This window comes from Pinus tabuliformis, chromosome 2_2, assembly GCF_031772625.1.
Source record: "Pinus tabuliformis cultivar Carrire ecotype Pingquan chromosome 2_2, CPIR1, whole genome shotgun sequence".
In the NCBI taxonomy this organism is placed as follows: domain Eukaryota; kingdom Viridiplantae; phylum Streptophyta; class Pinopsida; order Pinales; family Pinaceae; genus Pinus; species Pinus tabuliformis.
Genome location: NC_142300.1, coordinates 1014991359 through 1015001496, shown reverse-complemented (window position 1 = coordinate 1015001496; position 10138 = coordinate 1014991359). Strand labels below are relative to the sequence as shown.

The 10138-nt window shown below is 35.7% G+C and overlaps 1 pseudogene; it reads right to left on the bottom strand.

Annotated features, from left to right (window-relative positions):
• Positions 1–6896: 6896 nt before the first annotated feature.
• Positions 6897–7541, bottom strand: LOC149196815 (15-cis-zeta-carotene isomerase, chloroplastic pseudogene; annotated as a pseudogene).
• Positions 7542–10138: the final 2597 nt, after the last annotated feature.

Genomic DNA, 10138 nt, shown 5'->3' with positions numbered 1-10138 from the left:
TACACACCTTTTTTCACTTTGTAGGAGCTCGATATCGCCTCTGATGTATCTCTGTAATTTTGGATCATGCAGTTCTGAAATTTCAATCTATAGTAGCTCTCTGCATCCTCTTTCCAATGCCACCAGTCTGATCCCAATTGGATTCTCCAAGGAAGAGTTATGTCAAACATCCCACAGTGACCTGATTATAGACTAGTTCAGTAGAGGAAACTTGTACGACATGCCATGTGTCCCTGTTTTGACCTTTGGCTCTGAAAAAGATATACAAGAAACTACAGTCCATCCTCTTTCTTTACCTTCTTACTAAATTTCAATCCGATGATCAAAGAGAAATTTATAACGATTTTCCCCAGGTCACCTATTTCGAATGTAATTCAGGAGTCTGCAAAAATACCAACTTCCTCATATCATATCTCCACAAATATAACGCAAAAAGATATGAAATTTGGACCCAAGATTCAGTGTGATTTCTTCTCAAATGTGTTTTTTCTTTAGCTTTTGAAACGTCGCAGAAAAAAAGTTATAGCGAAAATACCACGATGACCTGTTTGGAGCAGTGAAACCCTAGAATCCAAAGCTCTGATACCAAATGTTATGAAACCAGCTCAAGAAAAAGATAGAAAAGATAGATCAACGCCTTATAATTCAGCCTCTTAGAGGGGGAAACCTCCTTTACATTACATAAATGAACAATTCTTTGATGATTCAAATGACAAAACCTCCTTTCTATATAGAGGAGTCTAAAGAGTCACAATCTAACCCAGCCGACCTAATAATAATAATATAAAGCCACAAAAATAACAATAGAGGGATTCTATGGGGCACAGTAATAACAATATGGGGGCAACAGGGGCACAACAATATTAATAAGGGATACAACTACAATATTAATGGGGTAATCACTAGTATTATAGGGACCCAACAACATCCAGCACTTAGCAGCAACAATGGATTGACATTGCCACAGCATCAAGAATTCCATGTTAGCAGTGTCATTTCATGTCATGTCATCAGTAGTCATATGCCACATCATTATTGTGGTTCATGTATATTATATTCAGAATGTAGTGTAAAGTGGAAGCCCAAAGGACATGCATAGAACGTAAAGAGTCATGTAAGTTGAAAATTCGTAGGAAGTCAAACAGTCATGAGGGTAGTTAAAGAGTCACCCTTGGTTATATATACTCTCTCATTGTATGAGCAAAAGACTTTTTGCCTTAGCTGCTCCCACAATTAATTAGCATTAGCGAGATAATATAGTTCTTTGAGGAGCAAGGAGTCGCTCAAATGCTCCACTACTGGAGCTAGTGATGTACATTGTAAACATGTGTCTCAGAAATTTTACTTACTAATAGAAGCCTTCAAGGCTAGCACATTATTCATGCATAGATTATGAATGTTTGTAAGACTATTATGCGGATGTTTGTATTTCATGTTTGCTTTCACATTTGCTAAGATAGTTGAACTATTTCGGTTATTTTAGTACTTATCTTATTGAGAATGTGTTTTAATGGTTGATATTGTTGTCCCATCCTTATGGACTATTCTGCAGGATATTATACAGACTTTTCTCCATTATTTGTTGGTTGTAACGATCGTCACATCCTCTGTGGACTATTCCACTGGATGTTAGATGGATCCTTCCAGTTCATGTGTGTCTCTTCTTGGGTGGTACTACTACCTCTGACTTAGAGGCTCACTTTCGTCCCCTCTCCGTAGTAGAAGAACCTTGACATATTTACAATTGAACACTCACCAGGCACACCATCTTGTTTCTCTAATGCACCATTGCATCCCTCTCTCTTGCTGACAATTAGAGCCAAGGAATATCTTTAAGGAATTGGAAACTGGGCCTTTATACCGGATGGGACTCCTACACCAAATGGTGTGAGGTATAATTAGGACTTCATATCAAGGAGATCCCCTGAATGTTGGCGGGTCCAGAATCGTCAACAGGGCATTACAAGAAAGATATTAAATCCAAAATTTCTAGGAAAGGAAAGGGATCTGACGATGCTCCTTCTAAGGAACAAAAATCATCTCAGATGAAGGAGGGAATGTGTATTTGGATTATTAAAGTACACATGTAGATCATGATACATGGTTGGTCAACTCAAGTAAATCCTTCCATATGACTCCTCACAGGGAGTGGTTTTACAAGTATGAAATATATGATGGTGATGATGTTTTCTTAGGAGATGATTTGACAGTTAAAATCATAGGATAATGAAAATTAAAGTTGAATCTCATGGGTGGAAGGATTAGAAGACTCCCTTGTATTCTACTCATCCTAAGATTGGGAAAAATTTTGATTTTTGTAAGCAAGATAAGTGATGCAAGTGTTAAAATAATGTATGAAAAGGATACCTACAAGATGGTTCGAGGAATAATGGTAATGTTGAGGGGAGTTTGGATTGGAAATTTGTATAAGTTAATGGGAAACAGTGTTCATGATAGGTGCAATAGTTACATTGTTTATAAGTGGAGCAGAAGAAAGAAAAACTCTAACATCCTCTCAAAAAAATACTATGTTATGGCATCAAATATTGGGACATGTTGAAGAGAAGGGCCTTCAAGTAATTCATCATAATGGTGTGGTAGAAGGTATGTCTAATTTCTCTGTGGTTTTAATTTCTTTGAAAAATGTTTATATTTGAAGTAGAACCAAGTAAGATTATCCTCTAGTGTTATGAGGTTAGAGAGAATATTACAATTGGTGCGCAATGATGTGTTTGGACCTATGTCAATTCCATCATTAAGTAAATCTATGTATTATGTTTGATTTATAGATGACTTTTCGAGGAACACATGGATCAATTTCCTCAAGAAGAAATATGAAGTCTTTGAAAAAATCAAAGTGTTTAAGTCTCTTGTGAAAAATTAGATAGAGAATAAAATTAAGGTATTGATGATTAGATAATGTTGGATAATTTTGTAGGAATGAATCCAAAGAATTATGTATGAAGAGTGGTATAGCCACTCAGAAGACTACTCCATACATAAATTAATAGAATGGAGATGCAAAAAGGATGAACAATACACTTATGGACAAAGAAAGGAGCATTCTTTGTGGTTCTGAGTTAGGACATGAGTTATGGGTAGAGGTAGTGGACACTACGTGTTACGTGGTAAAAAAATCACCCTCACCAATGTTAATTGAAAAGACTCCACATATCTTAAACATCTCAAGGTATTTGGTTGTGATGCTTATGTATAAATCCTAAAGGAGAATAAGAGTAAGTTGGATAAGGTATCCAAAAAAAGTGTATCATTAATAGATATAAATATGGTCTAAAAAGTTATAAACTTTGGAACCCGTAAACTAAGAAAATTGTGTATGGTAGAGATGTGGTATTTATAGAAATCAAACATTGTCAACTAGGAAGTCCTATCAAGGGAGAAAGAATGAGAAAAGATAGAGTTTGAATTCAAGGATGATGAATAAAACTCTACAGGAGAACAAGAACCAGAAGAAAAAAATAATAACCACGTGCTTTGATATTGAGGACATCGGTTCGAGAATGAAAGCATCGAGAAAGGTATATTGCACCTAATTTATGATCAAATTTTTCTTTTCTTATTACTGGTGAAGATCTTAGAACTGTTAGGGAGGCAATGGGTTTGGAGGATGGAAACCTTTGGAAAAAGGCTATGGTTGAAGAAACAACATCATTGGACAAGAATGAGGCTTGGGATCTAGTGGAATTGATACTGGAAGAAATTCCATTAACAGTAAAGGGATGTTTAAGAAAAGGTTGAATGCAAAAGGCAAATTGAAGAGATAAAAGCTTAGTTAATAGAAAAAGGTTACTGCATCAAGAAGCACTCTATAACCCAATATTGGAAAGATGTTCGCATTAGAATGTTAGATTTAAAATTAGATTTAAAAAAAAAAGAATTGATCTTGTCTCAATTACAACTAAAGGCACACACACACAAATACATACAGACATACATGCATATGTATGTATATATGTTTGTACACACACACACACTGCGTGTATATATGTGAATGTGTGTATGTATGCTTGTACACACACACATATATGCATGTATATATGTACATGTATATGTATGAATGTATGTATGTATGTATATTGAAAACCTCAACAAACAATCTAAACCAAATAAATTATATAATAACTTAGGAATCTACGAAAGGGAGGATACCCTGAGGAGAGTCGCGAACCTAACATTTTCATATATGAATCGTTTTAAATTTAATTAATAAACATACAAGTAAAAATAAGAATATTTCAATATATAGAGATGTGAAATATATATAATATATATATAATAACTATAAATTGAGATCCATATTACCATGTAAGTTAAATTAATGATTCATATTCATAACCATTATATTTCACAACTTCATATTTAAATTTAACTAATAAGCATATAAACACTTAATACTTACAGTAAGCTCTTTTTCTAAGCTCTATATATAATCAATATTATGCATATCACATTAAAAATTAAATTAAAAAAAAAATCATTAAACATGTCACAAAAAAGTGTCGAGCACATATATACATGTAACTATATGTATTATCAGGGTTTTAATAGAACTAAAAATAAAAATATTTATATATATCAAGATGTGAAATGTATATAAATGTAAATAATGTTATTAAGAACAAGCATCGATCCATCTTAACTCTAGATCTACTAAGTGTTGAGAGGAATCAAACCTCTTGAGGTACAAACCTTCCCTCAATTTTTGCACTGAGAAAGAGTTTTGTATCATGAAAGATTTGATTCCTCTCAATGCTTGGTAGATCTGAAGTTAAAGATGGATCTATGTCTGTTCCTGGATAGAGGGAATTGGCTTTGGTTGGATGCTTTTTTTTCCTTTTGTCGACATAACGTCAATTAGATTTCTTTTATTTGTTGTTGATGCTTTTGATTCTGAAGTAGAATACGTGGAGAACATTCCTAGATGGTTATCTGGAAAAAGAAATCTACATGAAGAAACCATATGGCTTTGAATTAAATGGAAAGAAAGAGTTGGTATGCAGGTTGAAATGTCCCTATATGGGTTAAAGCAATCACCAAGGATGTCGTATCAAAAATTTGATAGTTATATATTGGGACTAGGATTTACAAGGAGCAAAGCAAATCACTACTTATATTCCAAATTAGTTGATGATCATCTTATTTATTTGGTCTTATATGTGGATGATATGTTGTTGATTGGAAATGACAAGGAAATCATCCAGGAAGTGAAAACTCAATTTTCCTATAAATTTGACGTGAAGGATCTCATTGCTACAAATTTCATTTTGGGCATGGAAATTAGAAGAGATCAGACAAACAAGAAACTCTAGCTAAATTAGAGGAAGTATGAAGACAATATTGCATATGTTTAATATGTAGGAATATAAATTGATAAAGGTGCTTATTCTTGTAAGTGTAAAGTGGTATGAAAATCAGTTTCCTAAGACATGGGAAGAGGAAAAGGACACGTCTCATATTCCATGTACCAATGTAATTGGAATTTTGATGTATGCAATGGATTGTACTATACCAAACATTTCACATGTAGTAGGATTATTGAGCATGTATATGTCAAAACTAAGGTAGGTGCACTGGATAGCAATAAAGAGGATTTTCATGTATTTATGTGGAACTACTAGGTATAGATTATGCTACCAAGGAAAAACAAGATTGGACATAGTGTTGGACATGCATGTCTTTGTTGATGCAAACTAGGCTAGAGATCTAGACCATAAAATATCTACAAGTGGGTATGTGTTTAACCTATTTGGATGAGCAATCAATTGGTTGAGCAAGAGACAATATGTCGTGGCACTGTCAATTATAAAATCTAAATACATGGCAGCCACTCATGCAACCAAGGATGCAATATGGTTACAAATATTGTGTTTAGGTAGTGATATAGAGCTTTGTGGTTTCCAGGGGTTCCTAATAGCTTATTGATTTGGGAGGCTTGAATGTCGAGAGAGAGGAGAGAAAGCATAAAATATTTCCTGAAACTATTCTCAAAAAACATAGATAAAAAAATACCCACATTGAATACATCACAACATATCAAAAGAAAAATAACTCTTTATTAAATGAGGAAAACCTTTACAACTAAATAGTGGTGAACGAATATATCATTTTCAAAGGGGAGGCCCCCTCTTTATAATGTAATTTTTTGTGCTCCTTTGAGTTACATCCTTTTACAATTAAATAACATGGGTGATTAGCATGAGTATATACCATCCGTAAATACCATGGGTGGATACCACTTTCCACTCATATCAATCCTTCCCCATTAGAAGTAATGATCCCCATTGCACCAAGTTCCCTCATGAGTAGCTTCTACTAAATGTGGCCCTTTTTGAGCTAGTTGCCTTGATGAAGAATATATGAGCCAATTAAGAGAAGGGTGTGGTTAACCCATAATGGTCTTGTGTGGCTAACCCATAACCGCAAGTTTTTGGATGACCCATAACCAAGTGAGCACAATGTGTCAAGTGCTAACAAAGAAAAGGGTTTTTTGTGGTAGACCCATAAATGTGGGTTTGTGGATGACCCGAAACCGAGTTGGAAATGGAAAGTTTGGAGAATGGTTTTGTATGGTTGATCCATAATCGTGGGTTTATGGGTGACCCACAACCAAGTGTCATTGAAGACAAGGGTTTTTTGTGGTTAACTCATAACCAAGTGAGTACAATGTTTCAAGAGATAATGAAGACAAGGGTTTTGTGTGTTTAACCATAACCATGAGTTTGTGGATGACCCACAATCAACACATCAATGATGAATAACATATATAATGCTTTCATATGTTTCAACACTTCAAACAACTTGTACAACTCCAAATAGTAGGCCTAAAAAGTTGATTTTTCCAAAAGAAAGACCAAATGCATTCCTGATAGAATTATTCATACACCAAGGAAGAGATGAGCTAGCCAATGTAGGCAATAGCTAGCTTCCTTCATCCATGGATGGATAAGATAAACACCAAGATTCAACATAAGTATAGTGATGTATGGGACTCAGACAAATTCCTTGTAGTAATCATTTGGTAATTTTTTATGGCCATCAAGTTTGGTAGAAAAGAGAATATTGTTGGTATATTTTTCATAACCTCAAATGATTCCCCACTGTGTGTAGCCACTATCCTATCTCCATTCCAAAAATGTGATGAGCAATGAGAACCAGTGACGTTGTTAACATCATGGATTTTCCCATTCAAATGGTATGTCTATTACAACAAATAAGTTGCCCAACAATCTAAGGATGTCTTGAAATACGAATAATTCTAGTTTCCCATGAATACATATACCTTGATCCACTGCTTCAAGATCCAACAAATTAAATGTAGAGAGATAAAGAAAAAACAGGGATATAAAAGACAAAATCCAAACAAGTTGGTGTACTCAAGGAACACTTTGGACTTGCCATATTTGCATCCCATTTTATCTGTTATTGATAAAATAAACTGCTACACTCACTACTAAAGGCACTAACACTCCTATTGGCCACAAAAAAAAATAAAGAAATGACATCAAGGTAGGTACCTCCATATCCGGTCAAGAGGTTGGTCCAAAGGGGTTTTCAACTATGGTCATTGTTGGCCTTGGCCAAAGTCCCATTTTCACCAATGCTTCTAGGATAAATACATGAGCCATGACTTGGATCAGTAATGGTTATGGTGGCCACACAGTTAAATTCATAAGATCTAGGTGCCATGTTTGTCTTGTGCTAGTAGTTATCAAAGGCATAGGATAGGAGGGTTGATCTTGCAACAAACCAGAGCAATCAACTTGTCTAGGACCGCATACCCAATCCAAAGCAGCTTGGAGAATTTTAGGGTCAACCCCATCCATTGATATACAATGAGTTTGATTAGCATTGTCATTAGCAAGAATTATACCACCATTTGTTAGATGGAATGTGTACATCGGAGATTTATTGGCATTGAAGAGTCCATAATTCCACTGATCAGAAAGACTTGATCTCATAATCCTCGTTGAATCATTCATAAATGTATGTATGGACCAGAATTCTAGGATGTTTGGGAGTTTTGATGTTGTTAACAACATGCCTAACTAAATTACTATTGTAAGTATCAGCATTGTCTACTAGGGCAGCAAGTTCGCTCTGGACACGAATAACTCATAAATGTATATATTATGCAGAATTCTCAAAATGCTTGAGAGTTTTGATGTTGTTAAGGACATGCCTAACTATATTATTATTGTAAGTATCAGCATTGTTGACTATGGCAGCAGGTCCACTGTGGACACCCTTGGAGGGCCATCCTGTCTTAGACACCACCTCTGAAATGTTTGTGAAATTCAAATCGATCATGGCGAAGTATGCAACATCAACCATAGCATCAAAAACATTGGTATAATGGAGCATTGTTTTGGCATCTACGAAATCATAGTTCCACCTTGACCTGTGGGTGGAACGACTTGTTCTGAACCCAAGACTTCAACGTTAAGTCAATGCTTGGCGAATCGGCAAGGGAAATACTACAGGGATGGTATATGCTTCCTTTTCTCCATCTGATTGGTCGTGTTCCATGACGACAATGAGCAAGTGTCACTCCCAATGCTGTTGTCTAGCACATGGCTTATCAGCAGTTGCTCCTTCGACTCGCCTAACTTGATCACAGCATAGGATAGCAAAGTAGTTGTCTAGTTAATGGCAAGACGATGGTTGCGGTCGGGTGACAACAAGTCCTTGTATAAGAGCAACGTTGGGTTCAATGCTCAGTTCACAGTACCATGCACAGCCACTATGTATGTCATTCCAGTGTTAATCGTGAACAGTAGCACTACGGATAGAATGGCTGCGAGAACGAATCACATAGATTTTATCATTTGCATACTCTTCTCTTTGTACTACCCCAATATTTTGCACTACCCAACATATCAATACTCCTGTTTTGTCATTTCCTTTCCCAAGGATTCAAACCTACACTGCCATCATCGTGGCTCTATTTTTTGCTTGACCCTGCCATCAGAGGCATCATTTGGTTGCATCGAATCAACCATAGCCCCAAAGCTGAAATCGGACTTTGGCACAAAATCTCCAGTACGTTCTGCCATGAGACAGCTTTTAGGCAGCCTCAACCGGATTGTATTCCCTCGAATCCATTGAACCGCAGTAAATTCAAAGAAAAAGCCATTAGAAATTACCTGTCCATTAAGCACACAACGGGAGGGAGAAGCATATCGCACTGGTTCTCTGTTGGTTCATGTCGAGGCCTCCGTATGACCGTCAATGGAGTTAATCATGTCCTTCAACCTGCTGGAGAAAGCAGAAAGACTGACGTCCATTATTTGGAGTTAATCATGTCTTTCAACCTGCTGGAGAAAGGAGAAAGACTGACGTCCATTATTTGGGCCACGTTACTGCTATCAAACTTCAAATGAGTGCCAAACAAAAATCCCTGATTTTAATATATAAGTTTGGCCTTAGCAGTTAAATTTTCTTACAAAATTATCACTGTGTTTAATACAGTTGTCCTGCTCATCTTTAATGGCTGCAAATTGACCCCTTTGCAATTCTAACCTTGAAATGGCTTCAAACCCTGGTTGTCATGGATTAATAACTTACTCTGATACCATTAAGCACAAAATATTTCCTAAAACTATTCCAAAAAAGTATTGATTAAAAAAAATGAATACACTAGATACATCACAAATATATGTAAAGATAATTCGTTTAATAAAACCTTTACAACTACATCATCGCTGAATCTATCCTTTCCAAATGGGAGGTCCATATTTATAGTTGTTTTTTTTCTTTTCACTTTTTTTTTTCTTTTTATTTTGTGCTCTTGGGTTACATACTTTTATCATTAAACATCACGGGTAAATACCATAGGTGGATAACACTTTCCACTCAAATCACTCATGGCTAGTAATCCTCTTACCTCAGACTAGAATATAGGATCGTCCCTGTTTCCCAACCAGGGTGTCTAGTCACCTTTCCCATAGTCAGAAGATGTAGAATGTGTCTCTCATAACACTATCACCTTCACTTTTATATGCATGTTACTCTCTTGACACATGGCATCCCCCTAAAGCCACTTTATGGATTTAAGTTAAAACATGTGCACTTTTGACAAGATTAGTTTAATAATATCTTAATCCATAGAAAGCCCCAT